This window comes from Puma concolor, chromosome C2, assembly GCF_028749965.1.
Source record: "Puma concolor isolate L17-30 chromosome C2, mPumCon1.1.hap2, whole genome shotgun sequence".
Classification (NCBI taxonomy): Eukaryota; Metazoa; Chordata; class Mammalia; order Carnivora; family Felidae; genus Puma; species Puma concolor.
This window is the reverse complement of record NC_141675.1, coordinates 14,454,079-14,472,424: the sequence shown is the minus strand read 5'-3', so window position 1 is coordinate 14,472,424 and position 18,346 is coordinate 14,454,079. Positions and strand designations below refer to the sequence as shown.

The following is an 18,346-nucleotide window of genomic DNA, read 5'->3' as shown; positions in this document are numbered from 1 at the left end:
GTTAAAAAACACAAGTAGTAAAATCTATTATGTCCTAAAAAAATTACTTAAGAGTAGTAACAAAATAAAAAAGATGTAAAATATGGCAACGTATACATAAAATGTGGGAGTAAAAATGAGGTTCTCTCAAAATGTGTTTGAACTTAAGTGACCATCAACTTACTACAGACTGTTACACTTAGGATGTCAAATATGAAACTCATGGTAGCCACAAACCAAAAACCTTTAAAGATACACAAAAAAAGAGAAAGAAAGCCAAGCATAACACTAAAGAAAGTTCTCAATCACAGGGAAAGAGATCAAGAAAGGAACTGAGAAAAACTACAAAATAACCAGAAGACAATTAACAAAAAATGGCGCTAAGCACATACCTAGCAACAATTTTTTTTTTTTAATGTTTATTTGGAGAGAGAGACAGAGACAGCGAACAAAAGAGCGCATGCATGCACAAGAGGGGCAGAGAGAAAGAGGGAGAGAGAAAATCTCAAGCAGGCTCCATGCTCAGGGCAGGGCCCAACGAGGGGTTCAAGATCATGACCTGAGCAGAAATCAAGAGTCAGAAGAAGCGCAACTAACTGAGCCACCCAGGTACCCCTATCAAGGATTACTTTAAATGTGAGTGGTCTAAATGTTCCAATCTAACGACATAGGGTGAAGAATAGATTAAAAAAACAAGACCTACCTATATGCTGCCTATAAGAGACTCACTTCAGATTGAAGTGAAAGACTGAAAAACGATATTCCATGCAAACTAAAGCAAAAAAATCGGGTATGTCAGAGCAGCTTGGGTGTGGGAGGAGTGGCTGCAACCAGGCAGCCCGACTTTGTAAAGGCTCTCAGCACTCTGTGACCTGCAGGCACCCAGCATGTACCTACCCTACTGCCACAATGCCCAAGAGGAAGGTCAGCTCCACTGAGGGGGTGGCAAAGGAGTAGCCCAAGAGGAAACTGGTGAGGCTGTCAGCCAAACCTGCACCCACAAAAGTGGAAAAGAAGCCAAAAAAGGAGGAAGAAAAGGATAAATCTTCAGACAAAAAAAAAGTAAAGGGGAAAAGGAAAGCAAAGGGAAAACAGGCTAAAGTAGCTAACCAAGAAACAAAAGGAAACTTACCTACAGAAAATGGAAAAACTGAAAATGAGGGGAGTCTAGCCTCTGATGAAGCAGGAGAGAAAGAAGCCAAGTCTGATTAATATCATATACCATGTCTTATTAGTAGTGGTCCCTGTCTCCCTACGTATGCAATCCAGAGGAATATTTTTATTAACTATTTTGTGAACCCAAGTTCTTTAGTAGCTCCACAAACATTTTTAGGAAGGAGGGAATCCTACCTCATACCATTATTTAAGTGTAAACGCTTTTTTAAAAAGGTGAAATCATTTGCTAGTTGTTAATTTTTATTTTTTGGTACAACCAGAAAATAGTGGGATATGGAATATGGGATGCTTTGATTATCTTGGGTGTCAGTTTAACATTCCATAGATGGGGTAGTTTTTATATCCTATAATGCCAAGCATACTAAATGGCAATTTGGAGTCAGTCATGAGTTTACTAGGTCTTGAACATCTTAAATTACTTCTATTCCAATGTTGTTTTTGACAGAATTGATTCCTAAAGAAGACCACTCCTTGATCTTGCCTCTCCCTGTCAGAATTTTGTGCCCTCTGTAACATCTTGGATTTGGTCCAGTTTTCCTAGTAACTTTGCTAATGTGCTGTGCCAGACTGAAAATTTGAGTATGTAATGTATATAATATTAAATTGTGAAATAATGGGACTTAACAATGTAACAGCATATCAACATTTGAATATATTGCTGTTAAGAAAAATTTGCCTCCAAATTTTAAGCTGAAAGGTCACTGAAATAACCTTTAGAAAAAGAAATCACAACTACGTGATTTTTCAAATTGTTCGGTACATATGTCTAGAAGTGTGTACAAATTGAAATGTCTGTTCTGATCCCCAGAACAAACAATAAAAACTCAATTACGGAAAAAAAAAAAAAAAAACCTGGGAGCACCAATACTTATCAGATGAAACAGACTTTAACACAGACTGTAATAAGAGACAAAGAAGAGCATTATGTAACTATAAAGGGATCAACCCAACAAGAGAATGTAACAATTATAAATATCTATGCATCTGACATTGGAGCACCTAAATAAATAAAGCAAACATTAGTTAGCAGACAAGAAGGGAGAAACTGACAGTAATACAATAATAGTCAGAAACTTTAACACCCTACTTACATCAATGGATAGGTCATCCAGGCAGAGAATCAATAAGGAAATGGTGTTTCTGAAAGACACATTAGACCAGATGGACTTAACACAGACATATATAGAACATTCCACCCAAAACAACAGAATACACATTCTTTTCAAGTGCACATAGAACATTCTCCAGAATAGATCACATGTTAGGCCACAAAACAAGTCTCAATAAATTTAAGATTATAATCATACCAAGTATCTTTTCTGACCACAATATGAAACTAAAAATCAATCCCAAGAGAAAAACTGGAAAAGCACAAACATGTGAAGGCTCAACAACATGGCACTAAACAACCAATGGGTCAATGAAGACATCAAAGAGAAACTTAAAAAAAATACACTGAGAAAATGAAAATGAACACAGAATGGTCCAAAATCTTTGGGACACAGCAAAAGTAGTTTTAAGAGGGAAATTTAATGCAATACAGGCCTATATCAAGAAAAAAACTTTAATTAGAAAAAAATTTTTTAATGTTTTTGACAGAGAGAAAGCACAAGCAGGGGGAGGTAGAAAGTGAGGGAGACACAGAATCAGAAGCAGGCTTCAGGCTCTGAGCTGTCAGCACAGAGCTGGACACAGGGCTTGAACTCACAGACTGCAAGATGATGACCGGAACTCAAGTCGGAGGCTTAACCAACTGAGCCACCCAGGAGCCCCAAGAAAAATTTCAAATAAACAATCTAACAATAACCTACAGGAACCAGAAGAAGAACAATGTCCACAGTTACTAGAAGGCAGAAAGTAACGAAGATCAGAGCAGAAATAAACGAAATAGACCAAAATAAACGAAATAGAGACCAAATAACAATAGAAAAGATTAATGAAATAAAGAACTGGTTGTCTGAAGGGACAATCAAAATTGATACACCTCTGGCCAGACTCATAAAGAGAAAAAAAGGAGAGAGGCCCCCAAAAAAGTCAGAAATGAAAGAGGAGAAATAACAACTGATATCACTTAAAGACAAAAAAGATTTTAAGAGACTACTATGAAAAACTATCTATCAACAAACTGGACAAACAACTGAAAAGAAATGGATAAACTGCTGGAAACACAATCTTCCAACACTGAGTCAGGAAAAATAGAAAATCTGAACAAGCAATTACTAGTAATAAAATTGAATCATTAACTTAAAACACTCTGAACAAACAAAATCCTGGACCAGATGGATTCACCAGGTGAATTCCACCAAAGATTTAAAGAATTAATACTTATTCTCAAACCGTTCCAAAAACAGAAGAGGAAGGAAAACTTCCAAATTCATTCTATGAAGCCAGCAGTATCCTGATACTAAAAGCAGACAAAGACACTACAAAAAAAAAAAAAAAAGAAAAGAAAAGAAAAGAAAACTACAGGTCAATATCTCTGATGAAGTCAAACAAATACTAGCAAAAATCCTCAAACAAAATTTTACCAAACTGCATTCAAAAATATATGAAAAAGATCATTCACCACAATCATATGGGATTTCTTCTGGGTATGAAGGATGGTTCAATATCCACAAATCAACTTAATGTGACATACCACATTAGCAAAATGAAGGATAAAAGTAAGATGATCATCTCAATAGATCCAGAAAAAGCACTGGACAAAATTCAACAGCTGTTCATAATAAAAACTCTCTCAACAAAGTGGGTTTAGAGAGAACATACCTCAGGATAATTAAGGTCATATATGAAAACCCCACAGCTAACATCATAATAGTGAAAACCTGAGAGCTTTTCTTCCAAGATCAGGAACAAGACAAGAGTGTCTGTTCTCACCACTTTTAATCAACATAGTACTGGAAGGTCCTAGCCTAGGAAGTTCTAGTAAACAAACAAGAAAAAGAAATAAAGGGCATCCAAACTGGTAAGAAGTAAAACTGTCATTATTTACAGATGACATGGCACTAGACATAAAAAAAAAAAAAAACCTGAAGACTCCACCAAAAATTAGAATAAACAAGTTCAGTAAAGTTGTAGTTTACAAAATTAATATACAGAAATCTGTTGTTTTTATACACTAATAAAAAAGTAGCAGAAAGAGAAATTAAAACAGTTCCATTTACAATTGAACCAAAAAGAACAAAACACCTAATAAACTTAACCAAGGAAGTGAAAGATCTGTACAGTGAAAACTATAAAACAATGAAAGAACTTGAAGACAACACAAATGAAACATATCCCATACTTTTGGGTTAGAAAAGTATTGTTAAAATGTACATCCTATACACAAAGCAATCTACAGATTTAATACAATCCCAGTCAAAATACCAATAGCATTTTTCACAGAACTAGAACAAATGATACTAAAATTTGTATGGAATCATAAAAGACCCTGGATATCCAAAGCAGTCTTGAGAAAGAAGAACAAAGCTGGACATACTACAATTCCAGATTTCAAGATATACTACAAAGCTACAGTAATCAAAATAGTATGGTAGTGGCACATAAACAGACACAGAATAGAGAGCTCAGAAATAAACCCATGCTGACATGGTCAATTAATCTATGACAATGGAGACAAGACTAGGCAACGGGGAAAAAGATAGTCTCCTCAACAACTGGTATTGAGAAAATTAGACAGCTATATGCAAAAGAATGAAACTGCACCACACTCTTACACCATATACAAAAATACACTCAAAAATACACTCAAAATGCATTAAAGACCTAAATGTGAGACCTGAAACCATAAAATTAGAAGAAAATCTAGGCAGTAATCTGTCATTAGACTTAGCAACATTTTTCTAGACATGTCTCCTCAGGAAAGGGAAACAAAAGCAAAAATAAACTATTGGGGCTACACCAAAATAAACAAACTCACATGGCAAAGGAAACCATCAACAAAACACAAGGGCAATCTACCAAATGGGAGAAGAGATTTGCATATGGCGTATTGATAAGGGGTTAATAGTGATAATATAAAAACTTATATAACACTAAAAAATCCCAAATAATATGAACAAAAAATGGGGAGAGGACCTGAATAGACATCTACCCAAAGAAGACATACAGACGGCCAACAGATACATTAAAAGATGCTCAATATCACTAACCATCAGGGAAATGCAAATCAAAACCACAAGGATATAGAACCTTACAACTGTCAGAATAGCTACTATCAAAAACACAAAAAATATTAAGTGTTGGCAAAGATGCATAGAAAAAGAGGCCCTAGTACATTCCCTAGTGGAAATGTAAATTGGTATAGTCACTGTGGAAAACATGATGGAATAGAAAAACACATATTCTGGAATAGAATGGAATAGAAAAAAAACATTTAAAAATAGAAAAACCATATCACTCCGTAATTCCCCCCAAAAATGGAAACACTAATTTGAAATGATATATGCACCCCTATGTTTACTGTAGAATTTACAACAGCCAAGATATGGAGACAACCTAAGTGTCCATTGATAGACAAATGGATAATGAAGATACGGTACACACATACACACACAATGGAATATTACTCAGCCATAAAAAAGAATGAGATCTTGCCATTTGTGACAACAGGGATAGACCCACAGGGCATCATGCTAATGAAATAAGTCAAAGACAAATCTTACATGATTTTACTTAGATGTACAATCTAAAAAACAAAAGAACAAAAGCAGAAATGGACCCATAAATACAGAGAACTAATGGTTGCCAGAGGGGTAGGGATGAGCACAGCATAATGTATATGGTTGTTAAATCAGTATATTTTACACCTGAAACTAATATAACATTATATGTTAACTATATTTCAGTAAATAAATAAAATGATAATGGAAAACAAATAAACAAAAATAGTGACTGCTAGACTGCACTGCAGATCTATGCAAGTCAGTATATATAGATATAGATATATATACATCTATAGACATATCTATATGTATATCTACATATAGATATAGATATATATCTGGGATGAAAATGTCAAACTGAACTTTCAATAATCATCCCATATGATTTTAAGTCCCTATCCAATTTGAGAGTCATTACTCTACAAAGTGGCTATTATGCGATTTATAGAATTCCAACTGTAACTAGTATTATTAAACAATTGTGGGCATGGTTAGTTTTATATTATCAATTGGTAAACAACACCTAACTTTTGCATGGAGATTTTGTTTTTAAAATTATAGAAAGCAACTTCATTATCTCTCTCGTCACAATAGTATAGGAGAATCAGACAGATTTACCTATAGGAAATATATAATGCAAATATTTTATACATTTGGAATTAAACTGACTCTTCTTAGATGTTTACATAAGAAAAGTACAAATTAAAAGAGAATTAAAAAGGGTTTCGGTGAAAGATGTTGACAGTTATTGCTGAGAACAATGAAATTCCCAAGAATGATTAAAACGTGTTCTGGTCAGCCAATCCCAACATGAGGAGCAGATGATTCTACACTATCAATAAGCAAAGCTCTCTACAATTCAACTCCATTTTGAAATGATCTACCCAGAGACAGCAACATATTCCACAGGTAAAGGGCTTGGTGCCACAAGACTGCCCTCTACTCTGGACGCTAATTGTATGCCTAGGTTGTTACCTGTGCTTCCGACCACACAGATACATAGGTCCTGAACAAAGCAGCTCTGTCCTCCTGGAGTTTGAGGCTGGCACAGTGGCATGTGAAAAAGTTCTGGGAGCTCTCTGAACCCTCTCCTCTTTAGGTTTTCACAAAGGCTTCCTTACACAGAAATGATTAAGCCATTGGCAATCGATCCAACTTTCAGCTCCTTCCCTCTACCAACCTTGGTGGGACTGAAAGCTCCAACCCTCTAATTACATGGTTGGTTTCCTTGGCAATCAGCCCCATCCTTAGTTGCTGTCCAAAGTCATCTCATTACCATAAACATAGTTTCAGTAAACAGGGACTGGTTATGAATGAGAAGACACCCATTTCACCTTCATGGCTCTGAAGCAACTTCAGTAAAAGAGGTTGTTAAGTGACCAAATAGGACAAAAGATGATCCCATACCTCTTACCCTCAGAAAGTTCCAAGGGTTTGGGGAGCTGTGGGCCAAGAACTGTGGACAAAAGCCAAATACATATGAGAAACGTATTTTGGCTATCTAAATGATCAAATATACATTTCTTATAAATCACAATATTGCAATGATAATGGAGAAAGAGCAACGTATTTGCCACATAAGGTGGGTAAAAAGTAGCAAGAGTAGTTCCTGAGGCTAAGGGAGAGACCAAGAAAAAAACATTCAAACGCTGTAAGAATTATTCTAGAAAATCCTAAATTGCAATCTTCACTACAATCAACATTAAGAGCCCAAGGTGAGACATGCTATACATACAGGGTTGTGAGATGTTAGAAAACACAGAAGTATCTTCTGACACCAGACAGGTCTTTTTTTTTTTTTTTAACTAGGAAAACATAGGATTATCCTGTCATATTTCATCATCATGGTATTTACCATATCCATCGCTTACCATATGCCAGGCACTAGTGCTTCCACAGGCATTTTCTAGATTCTTAGGAAGGAACTCTTATCCTAATTTATAGCCAAGGTCTTAAAAAAATTAAATACCTTACCTACAGCTACATAAGTAATCAGTGGCAAAGCTGGGATGTGAACCCATATAAGCTTTCTGCTAAATCTGTGCTCTTAATACAACATTCTGAGAGACAATACAACATGGATTCGGATTTTTTCTAATAAGAATCTGGAAAAGGCAGAGCTCAGTGGTAGAAAGAACACTGACCAGAGATTCAGAAACCCAGACTCTAGTCTACAATCTGCCACCTTGATTACTGACAGGTTTACCTCTCTCGATCTAAATTTTCCCACCAATAAAATGACAGGGTTGAACTACATCACTAAGATCCCACCTTCCGAAATTGTGAAGGCAAAATTTAATGCAGATATAAAACAGCAACCTAAACAGACCGAAAGAATTCACATTTTTTCCAGAAACTGACTAAATGGTATAGCACAAAGCTTACCTCAGATCCACACCAATCTTGGCTAGAAAGTTGTTATCACCACCACAGATGAAGAAACTGAAGCTCTAAAGAGGTGAGGCTCATTTCCCTGTAGTCGTACTGGTGGTATGCGGCAGAGCTAGGGTTGGAATCAAGAAATGTTTACCTCTTTTCCTCTATTCTATATTGCCTCCTGAACTGAGCCTCATATTTCCATCATCCTTCTACTTCTGAAAAGCTAAATTATCCCTAACCCACTTCATAGGATCAGTCAAGACACTACGGGGCAAAGATTAAGTCTGATGGAGGCAAATGGACCAACACTTACTCCTCGTTCCCCATTTTTAATCAAATAATTAGGGGCAGGAATGGCCTACCTAGTTTACAAAGAAGAGATAATCAAGTGCCTTTTTTCAAGAGACTGTCACTCTATGGATCTCAGCACTCAAATGTCCTACAATTCAGTAAGTGCCCCAAATATACTCAGCATCGGATATACAATATAAACAACTCCGTTTTCGTTTCTATAACCCTGAGTGTCACTAAACTGCAACAGTCCAGAAGTAACACTTATGACTAGGGAATCATAAGACTTCCTCAGGGTTAGCATAAGTACAAAAAGCAATCTACTTTTTATTCTTTTCATAAAGTAACACATCTTAATGGAATTGAGCACTTATATACATCAAGTGTTATTAGTATAGCAGTAACTACTCTCCAATAGTGATAACAGAACTATAATCCAGAATATAAATACCACAAGAGAAAAAAGTAAATTACATTGGTTTTATTACTTCATGGATTAAGAAAAACCTCATCACATTTCATATCATCATGAAAATGTTGTGTTGACAGTATTTACCGATGGTTTACGGTAGGTCAGGCAGCTTTTAGGGGAACTACTTTTCTCTTCTTCATGACGATTCGTTAAATCTGCAGAAGACCTCTGATGTGGGCAAGAATTTCCTGTTATCACAGGTGGATTGACTAAGAGGCAAATGTTAGAAAGTGGGGAAGCCAAGGAATGAAAACCGGCCAGTTGATTCCAGAGCCAGCAAAACTCTTAGAAACTATGCGTCGGTGCGGTGAAAAGTAAACATAACTCTCATTTGGGAGATAGGAAAAAGAAGAGATTTGGTCCCCCAACCAGTGCCAAGCGATTAAGTGGAAAATTCAGCACTCAGATCCTGAATTACTGTTCTGACTTAATCCAGTGCATTTCCCATTACACCACACTCTCTCTTTAATACTAAAACCTTACATGTATAAAAACTTCCCATTTAATAAATAATATCGCATTAAAATTTTCTAATGACCCCGTGAGGGATTATCATTCCTAACTTAAAGATGAAGGAGGGAGCGACCACAAGAGGTTGGGAAATTAGATATGGCACGTTTAGAAAACTAGAATTTAAATTATATACTGAGATCTCGAGCAACCCAATTCAAAATTCCATAGTAAAAATGAAAATGTTTCCTGTGTTTGAGAGGCACGGGTCTATTTCCATCCTAAACCGTCACTACCTTTGATCATCTTAGCGTATCTCCAACAACACACTCGTATTACAGTTTTAGTTAACACTTCACCTCGCTTTTGAGTATCTAAGTTCCTTGTTTGTAGGAAACGACAGTCTACCTACCGTGCATGTAGTAGTAACTCAACAAATGATCGAAAAATCATGCCAAACACACAGGTCAGACACTGGAGAAACGACGAATTACCTACTGTTAGTTAGCCTCGTTAACGTGAAGTCCACTGCTTGGATGCCCCAGGCAGTAGCGTCCTAGCTACACAGCCTTCTTCCGTTTCCGACAGAAATGCAATTTCAATGAATGAAATGAAACTAAAGGCGCTCCATTAATTCAGAATATGAAAAGAAAATAAGCCAAAGGGGGAAATAAAGTGAAGGAGGACGGAAGGCTTGGAAGAGCTAGCGTGCAAATCAAATAGGAGTTAGGGATGCCCAGGGGCGGGCCGCTCCCTAGTCAAAGGAGAGGGCAAGGGTTTGTGAAGAAAATGACGTGTCTCTTCCGAGCACCAACAGCAGCGGAGGTTGATCCCGACACTGCCCGCACCCTTAGCCCGGTCGAATCGAGTCACTCACCCCGAAGACAGGCTCCGTAGGGCCGCCCCCAGGGCCGCCGAGTTTCGATTCCCCAGTGTTTGGAAACGGACCGAAAACAAACCGGGTCGCCAGAGGTCACCGCGGGCTTCCGGTTTCCTCGAAGACACCGCCGCTTCCCCAGAGAAGGCAGCCGCTCCGGGAACGCCGCGGAAGGATTCCCATTTCTTTGGCCTCGGCTGCCCCGCAGTGGGCGCAGCCCGGCCCGTCGGCTGGGGCCCGGGGAGGTTCTGGAAGGAGGGCCAACGCTAGGCAGAAGAGGCCGAGCCGGCCCGGCAGAAGGCCCGTTACCCAGCAACACGCGCGCGAGACCCAGGCCCGCCGGCACCCGCCTCGTCAGCGTCCGCCGACCGACAGCCGCCTCGCGTTCCGCGAAGGGAAAGCGCTGTACAGGGGGGCTGGAAGCAGCGCACCGCCGGAAGTAGGGCCCCAGCTGTTCTCAGGCTAGACGCCGGGGCCGCGCGAGCAAACCGGAAGTCAGGCCGAAGGGAGCTGACAGGGCATTCCAGAAGGCACAGCTTTGAGGGGTGGGGGAAGGAGGATGTGGGCGCGGCGTACTACGTGTCCCGTGAGCCTCCGCGGCGGGGCGGGGCCGCGGCGACGCTAGGAGGCGGAGGCGGAGGCGGAGGCGAGGCGGAGGCGGAGGTGAAGGCGGAGCTGTAGTTGGGTAAGGGCCGTTACCCGCCGCTGTGGCGGTCGAGTCGGTGGCTTGTTTTTCAGCAGTCCTCCAGCGACTTCTTTTCACTCAGCGACCGCTTGGGGGTCCCCGAGCGTTTGTGGTGCGTGTTGGGTCCTCTCAGCGCCGTTCAGGGTTTATAAAGCTCTCGCCTCGCTGTGGCTGGGAGTTGAGAAACCTGTAACGATGCTTTCGGGACGAGGGGGGCGGCAGGAAGCTGTGCAGAGCTCCCCATCTCCGTTTCCTGGGCGCTGCTGCGAATTTTCAGGCTATCGTTTGAAACACAAGCTCGGCGAATTACTCATGGTCCCATAGTTATTCAGAACACTGCTTTAAAAAAAAAAAAAATCTAATTTTTTGAGTTTAGTGCCAAGCTTTGGGATTTGGGAATTGTACCCGGCTGCCCTAGAGTTGCTACGGCCTTTGGTCGTTTCTAGATGATAATCCCTGAGCTGCGGAGTCGCGAGTTGTTGAATTCGTTACTGTCCTTGGAGGTCGCAGTCAGGTGGATCCCCTCAAGCTCTGCGGCTATTTCTGCCTAAAAAAAAAAATAAAGGAGAAGACGGTAAATGTAGGCAATTTATCCTCATTAACCGCCAATTAGCAACAATGACGCCCTTCGCCACCCTCTTACTTAGTATTTTGTCAACTGAAGGCTTAAATATTGGTTAAGGTCAGAAGATGTTTTTACATACCGTTTTGATTCATCACCCCACCTGTCATCTCTGATCAAAGGATGGGTTCGACTCAAGGGTTAACTTTTTTTTGGGGGGGGGGGGAGACAGAGAAAGAGAGAGAGTACATGCAGGAGAGGGGCAGAGAGAGAGAGGGAGGACACAGAATCCGAGGCAGGCTCCAGGCTCTGAGCTGTCAGCACAGAGCCCAACACAGGGCTCGAACCCACGAAGCGTGGGATCATGACCCGAGCCTAAGTCGGAAGCCCAACCGACTGAGCCACCCAGGCGTCCCTCAAGGGTTAACGTTAAAATATGTTTTTGTTGATAACCTTCTCTTTTTGATTTAAGTGAAAATTAACAGCTGTTGTGAATAAACACCACACGCAGCTTAAAATTACATCCTATTTTTAAAATAGGTTAAAATCTAAATGTAATTTTTAAAAAAGTCAATTTATCGGTCTGGAAGAGAGCAGTGTTTTTAATATTTTGGACATGAGTCATTTAGTTTTTGATTGCCTCGGTAATGTCTTTACAAACTTAAAAGACCACCAAACAGTTTGTTTTGGATAGCAGAGTTTTGAGGAATGTTAATAAAATTGGCTGAGGCACCCCAAATCATCAGAAATAAAGTGATTATCTGGTTTCTAATTTGTAGATATGGCAATGATCTCTATTTTTCAACTTTCATTCACAATTTAGAATAATTTGAGACTTGTTGAAGAAGGAAATGCATTTTTATCTTTTCTGAGTAAAGAGAAAATGACTTAGCTAATTATTTTAAAGTTAATTTGATGAGAGCCAATTTGTATTTAAAATACATACCTTGGGGCACCTGGGTGGCTCAGTCGGTTAAGTGTCCGACTTCAGCTCAGGTCACGATCTCACGGTCCGTGAGTTCGAGCCCCGCGTCGGGCTCTGGGCTGATGGCTCGGAGCCTGGAGCCTGTTTCCGATTCTGTGTCTCCTTCTCTCTCTGCCCCTCCCCCGTTCATGCTCTGTCTCTCTCTGTCTCAAAAATAAATAAACGTTAAAAAAAATTAAAAAAAAATACATACCTTGTTACTATAATTATGAAAAAGATGGGTTTTTGTTAACAAAGTTATTTTTATATTAAAATGATTTTCTCCCATACATCATCACACACACACCCAAGGTGGGGGAAAAACAGGTAACATACACAAAAGGATGTGAACTACTTAAAGTCATGACTTGTTACACTGTACCCAAATGTGTGTGTATCCTGAAGCAACGCTCTTCAAATCCCTAACCTTTCACTTTGCAAGGTACATGGAGGGTTTCCATACATACCCTTTACATAAAGTATAGTTCAAGGGTACTAATTCTCAGGTTGTCCACTTGTATGTTTTCTTCTCTAAAGTTGATTTGCCTTAGAGTGTGCCTAAATCTGACATCTTTCCCCCTTCTTCTTTGGTCATGTCCCTCTCCCACTCTACAAATAAAGCAATACCTTTAATCTGACCTAAATCTGTTAAGAAAGTGAGTGATTCTAATGACTGGGTAACTAATTCTTTTACAAGAGTGGCAATTTCCAAAGGCCTTCGAAAGTATTGCAGGACTCAATTGAATTGTCAGCTTATTAGAAATAATTTTTGATGAGATACCTCTATGTGATTTTTGATACATGGCTTAGTGGTTCAAAAGAATGGTGGTTATAACCAGAAATCCTTCTACTCCCAAATACTTAGTATAGAAGAATACAAAATGGAAGAACAGAATTAACGCAAACTGTTTCTTTCAATAAATAGTATTGAAGAAAGTATCACTTTCTTAGCAATAAATAGTATCAATCCTGGATACATGATCTAATCGGAGAGAAGGCCCTATCTATTTCTTTATGAGATGCATTTCCAGTAAGAACTGACTTGATATTTTATAATGATCATAATTTGTAATACGTTTGTTATTTGATCATTAGTAGTCTAATAATTTAATGATAACACAATACTAAAGAAAATTTTTGGAACTTATGTTCTGAGGATTTAAAAAAATATATATATATATATTTTTTTGCTATTGTTACAGGAAAATGTAATAGGATGGTCAGTTTAAAATATTTTCAAACACTAAAATGTTAGGATAAAGTTATGTGGGAGAAGTGAGATAAAAATATGAATTCAAAGAGAGAAAGAATGATAATCAAGTTCCCATCTGTGAAAGGAGAGCTTGTTCATGTCCTTTTCAATGGGATGAATGTTAGTGGATTTCAGATTACTATGCCATTTACATTCCATTTATAAAAGAGATACTACTGTCTCTAGCAGCTAACCTTGCTCTGGACATACAATCTGTGCTTCATAATTTTTTGACTTGAAATGCTTTGTATTCAATCGGAATTAGCTTCTGACAGAGTTTTCGTTTTTTAAAAAAATAAAAATGTGAGTGTCATATGCACAGTAACTAAGTGCAGTGATTTTCTTTTGGAAACATGTAGGTGAAGAAAAATTTGATAAACCTGAACAGCCCTAAAGTAGGGAGAATAAATATGAGGACATCAACAGAGAATCCAGAATGTGGTAGGATTGCGCAGAGAAAGAAAAAACATCCAATAGAGGGAATCCTATACTCTTATCAAATGAAGTAAGAGCAAGTCTCCTCTGAGGCTTGACAGTTATACTCTTGCTATTTGAGATATGAATTCATTAATTCCGTAATTAACAAATATTTATTTAGCACCTACCATGTGCCAGACATTGTCTTAGATACTGAGATCAAACAGGCAAAATGCCTTTTCCTAGCACAGAGCCCAACACAAGGCTTGAATTCATGACCCTGAGATCAAGACCTGAGATGAGATCAAGAGTGAGATGCTTAACCTACTGAGCCACCCAGGCACCCCCAAAATGACTATTTAAATGTGTAAGGACGTAAAAGCTATCACAGGGCTATCAGTCATGTGGATTAAGACCAGCAATTCCGTCCCATTAATTTTTTGTGACAGTTTCTATATGTGCCTATGAAAACTTTTTTTCCTATTTAGAATGAGGAGAGAAGAAATAATTCTGAGACTTTGACATCTGCACTGTAAAAACCAAGAAGGCAAAGTCAGTTTGTCAGAGAAAAGACATTTTATAAAGCTACCAAATAAACAACAATGAAAGAATGACTTTAAGCTTCTGTAGGATCTGGAGAAAGAAATTAAGGTAGATTGTTTAAAAAGATTATATAGCAAAGGAGAGGAAAATTTTCCAAACTCATTGCACAACTCAGATTATATAGTAAAATTGTTGAATTTATAGTAGTTGCAAAGTTAAAGACATAATTTCCTAGTGTAGATTTTTAAATTGCCTATGTATAGTTGATTCTTAAAAGTACAAAAAAAGATGTGATTTTAATTCACTAATATTAATCATTTTCTCTACAGTCTTTAACTTTTTTTCTATTTTTACAATTTTTATTTTAGAAAGAGAGTGTGAACAGGGGAGGGGCCGAGGGAGAAAGAGAGAATCTCAAGCAGGATCCACACTCAGTGCAGAGCTCGATGTGGAGCTCAATCCCACAATCCTGGGATCATGACCTGAGCAGAAATCAAGAGTCAGACACTCAACTGACTGAGCCACCCAGGCGCCCCTATATTTTTTTAAGTTTATTTATTTATTTTGAGAGGGAGAGAGAGAGCAAGAGCAAGAGAGAGAGCAAGAGAGCACATGAACACACAGAGAAGGGGCAGAGAGAGAGGATTCCAAGCAGGCTCTGCACTTGGAGCCTGACGCTGAGCTCTATTCCACGAATCAGGCAATTATGACCCGAGCCAAAATCAAGAGTTGGACACTCAGCCAAGTGAGCCACCTGGGCACCCCTCTACAGTCATTTTATAATAATCCCCTCTGGCTTTAAGAAACTCCTCCCTCTCATCCCATAGCCAATCTGTTCACCTGGTTTTATGGATCCTACTTCTTAGCTGTCTTTCAAATCCTAATTCATAATCCTTGCTGTGCTACAGTTTTCTATTATAATAGAACTATTATATAATATATGTAATATGTACTATATGTATTACATAGTTTATGTATAATATATACTTTATAACATAATTTGTTATGTTATATATTATACTGTAGTTTATAATATACTATATAGTATGACTATAATAGTTATACTAATATAACTATTATAATAGTTTCTTCTAATTAGTTTTTGTCTTTCGGCTTCCAACTTATTCTTTATATTGATATCTAAAATGATCTTTTAAAAATGTAAATGTTGCCATTACAGTTCTCTTCTCAAACTCCTGAAATGACTCCTTAGCATGTTTTAAAAAGCCATTCTAAAACTAGCCCAGCCTGTTTTTCCACCAGCTCCTATAAACATTGCCAACTCAGGCAATGAAATTTGGTATCTTTGTTCATTTATATACAGTTTTCATTGAGTTGACCTGACTGTGATCTTATATATATACTTTTTTATTTTATCATTGATATATTTTTTTAATTTAAAAATTCTCACTTAATTGGGGAACCCTGGAAAGATTCTCCATCAGTTTGAGAATTATGACTCTTGTTACATTATTTTGTCTTAAAATGAAATCACATTTAGAAGAGGATCCTGTATGTCCAGATAATGGATATCATCATAGTAAGTCACAATTTTTTTTATATTATTGCATCGTAATTTTTTTTAGAGTATGTGACAGAAAGATATTATTTTGATACCGAGTGTTCCTTAGTAGTAATCAAAGCCCTTTGTGCCTGAAATAAAAAAAAAAAAAAAAAACTTTTTTCTCCAAAGATCATCCTAAACTAATATCAAAATTCTTAATTATTCTTCTAAATTATAATGAATTGCATTGCTGTACATTATTTCCAGGCATGATAAGAAAAGTCCTTGCCTTATCCCATGCTACAAGTACTTTTCCTGGAATAATCCAAATTTTCAACTTAAAGAAGTTTTTGGTTGTTTTTTCTCTGACAAGACAGTTTGATGTATTTATTATCTCAAATGAACTGATATGTTTCAAATACCTTTGTTAGCTAATATAAAAGTTTAAAGATCAGAGATAAGGCAGTACTAGAACTACCTGGAAATAACTTATTGAGAAAATATGTTGAGAAAATCATTGATATGTTGAGCTTAGTGACTGAGGTGATTGCTCAAAATGAAGAGTTTTAGAAGCCAGATGATCCTTTTACTATTTTTTGATTTTGATTTTTTTTTTTTTTAATTTTTTTTCAACGTTTATTTGTTTTTGGGACAGAGAGAGACAGAGCATGAACGGGGGAGGGGCAGAGAGAGAGGGAGACACAGAATCGGAAACAGGCTCCAGGCTCTGAGCCATCAGCCCAGAGCCTGACGCGGGGCTCGAACTCCCGGACCGCGAGATCGTGACCTGGCTGAAGTCGGACGCTTAACCGACTGCGCCACCCAGGCGCCCCCGATTTTGATTTTTAATACTGTTTAGATGAAAATGGAAATGAAATGACTACATTTACACCAAATCTTGTTTTTTAACTTGGTAATTTATTAGCAACAGAAATACGATTTAAATTACCAATAACATCTATATTCATGAAAAATGTAATTATTTCTTGACATTGAATATATCATTCACTAAGTTGGAATATTTAATATTTTCATCAATATATTTTTTTAAGTTATCAAACATAGTCTAAACAGTCTTAAGAGAATAAAAAAGGTTTTTTTGTCTATGCAGCTAGGCAGAAGACAACTACAGCTTTCCAGATAGAGCAAACTTACTTTAAAAAATATGCATATGGATATCTTTGATTTAGGGTGAAAATAATGTCCTAGATTGAGGAAAAGAGGAAGAAGCCTAGGGAAAAAAATCTTTGCGTCTTGATATTAAGTGAATTAGCAGAATATTCCATAATCCATTGTTTCTAAAAGTCAACAAAAATCTTTATAAGATCATAATTATGTTGCATCTTTTAAAAAAATTATTGTAATGTTTTATTTTTGAAAGAGACAGAGAGAGCATGAGTGGGGGAGGGGCAGAGAGAGAGAGAGGGAGACCTAGAATCCGAATCAGGCTTCAGGCTCTGAGCTGTCAGCACAGAGCCCGACTTGGAGCTCAAACTCACAAGCTGTGAGATCATGACCTGAGCTAAAGTTGGACGCTTAACCGATGGATCCACCCAGGCGCCCCATCTTTCATCTTTACAAAACTGTGAGGCAGGTTTATTCATTTTTTTCAGAAGAGAAATGTAGAGCAATAAAGAAATGATCAACTATAAAATATCAAGGCAGATATGTTTTTGTGTCTGTGTGTATATGTATATATGCTATATATATATATATATATATATATATATATGCACACACACACATATGTACATACATACTATGTTTATGAAATGGTCCTTTAGTTAAGAGTTAGAGAAAGTATGCTTTTTCCCCACATGACCTAAATTATATCCGTCTCAAATTTTTTGCTGAGAAAATAATAAAAATTTTAAATATTGGTAATACATAATGTTAATAATTTTGATTACTTCTTCTAGTGATATTTTAATGAAAAGATTTAGGAAAAATAGACTTAGGCGACATTCATTTTACTGCTTTACACACTGAAGGATGATATATTTAAAACCAAATATATCAGTATTATATTAAATGTATGTAGAGTACTCAGAACAAAGACTGTCATATTGGATTAAGAAAAATGCTGATTATAAGTGATCTGTGGAAAATAGCAAAGGATGAAAAAATA

The 18,346-nt window shown here is 37.6% G+C and overlaps 2 protein-coding genes and 1 pseudogene across 8 annotated transcripts in view; 2 read left to right on the top strand and 1 right to left on the bottom strand.

Moving 5' to 3' along the window:
• Positions 1-10,817, bottom strand: part of AZI2 (5-azacytidine induced 2) — a 38,248-nt gene extending 27,431 nt beyond the window's left edge. For 2 of the 3 annotated variants that reach the window (XM_025913443.2, XM_086720589.1), the window contains exons 1-2: positions 10,292-10,817; positions 2,247-2,295 (exon numbers count right to left, since the gene is read on the bottom strand). The gene's annotated coding sequence lies outside the window, so the exon portion shown is untranslated. The remainder of the gene's footprint in view (positions 1-2,246; positions 2,296-10,291) is intronic. The other variant, XM_086720588.1, reaches the window with a different exon arrangement.
• On the top strand, positions 889-1,294 carry LOC112849740 (non-histone chromosomal protein HMG-14 pseudogene; annotated as a pseudogene).
• Positions 10,818-10,835: 18 nt separating the features above from the next.
• ZCWPW2 (zinc finger CW-type and PWWP domain containing 2) overlaps positions 10,836-18,346 on the top strand; it is a 154,916-nt gene continuing 147,405 nt past the window's right edge. For 3 of the 5 annotated variants that reach the window (XM_086720593.1, XM_086720595.1, XM_086720594.1), the window contains exon 1: positions 10,904-11,088. The gene's annotated coding sequence lies outside the window, so the exon portion shown is untranslated. Of the gene's footprint in view, positions 11,089-13,721; positions 14,260-18,346 lie in introns of those variants that run through there. The other 2 variants (XM_086720590.1, XM_086720591.1) reach the window with 2 other exon arrangements.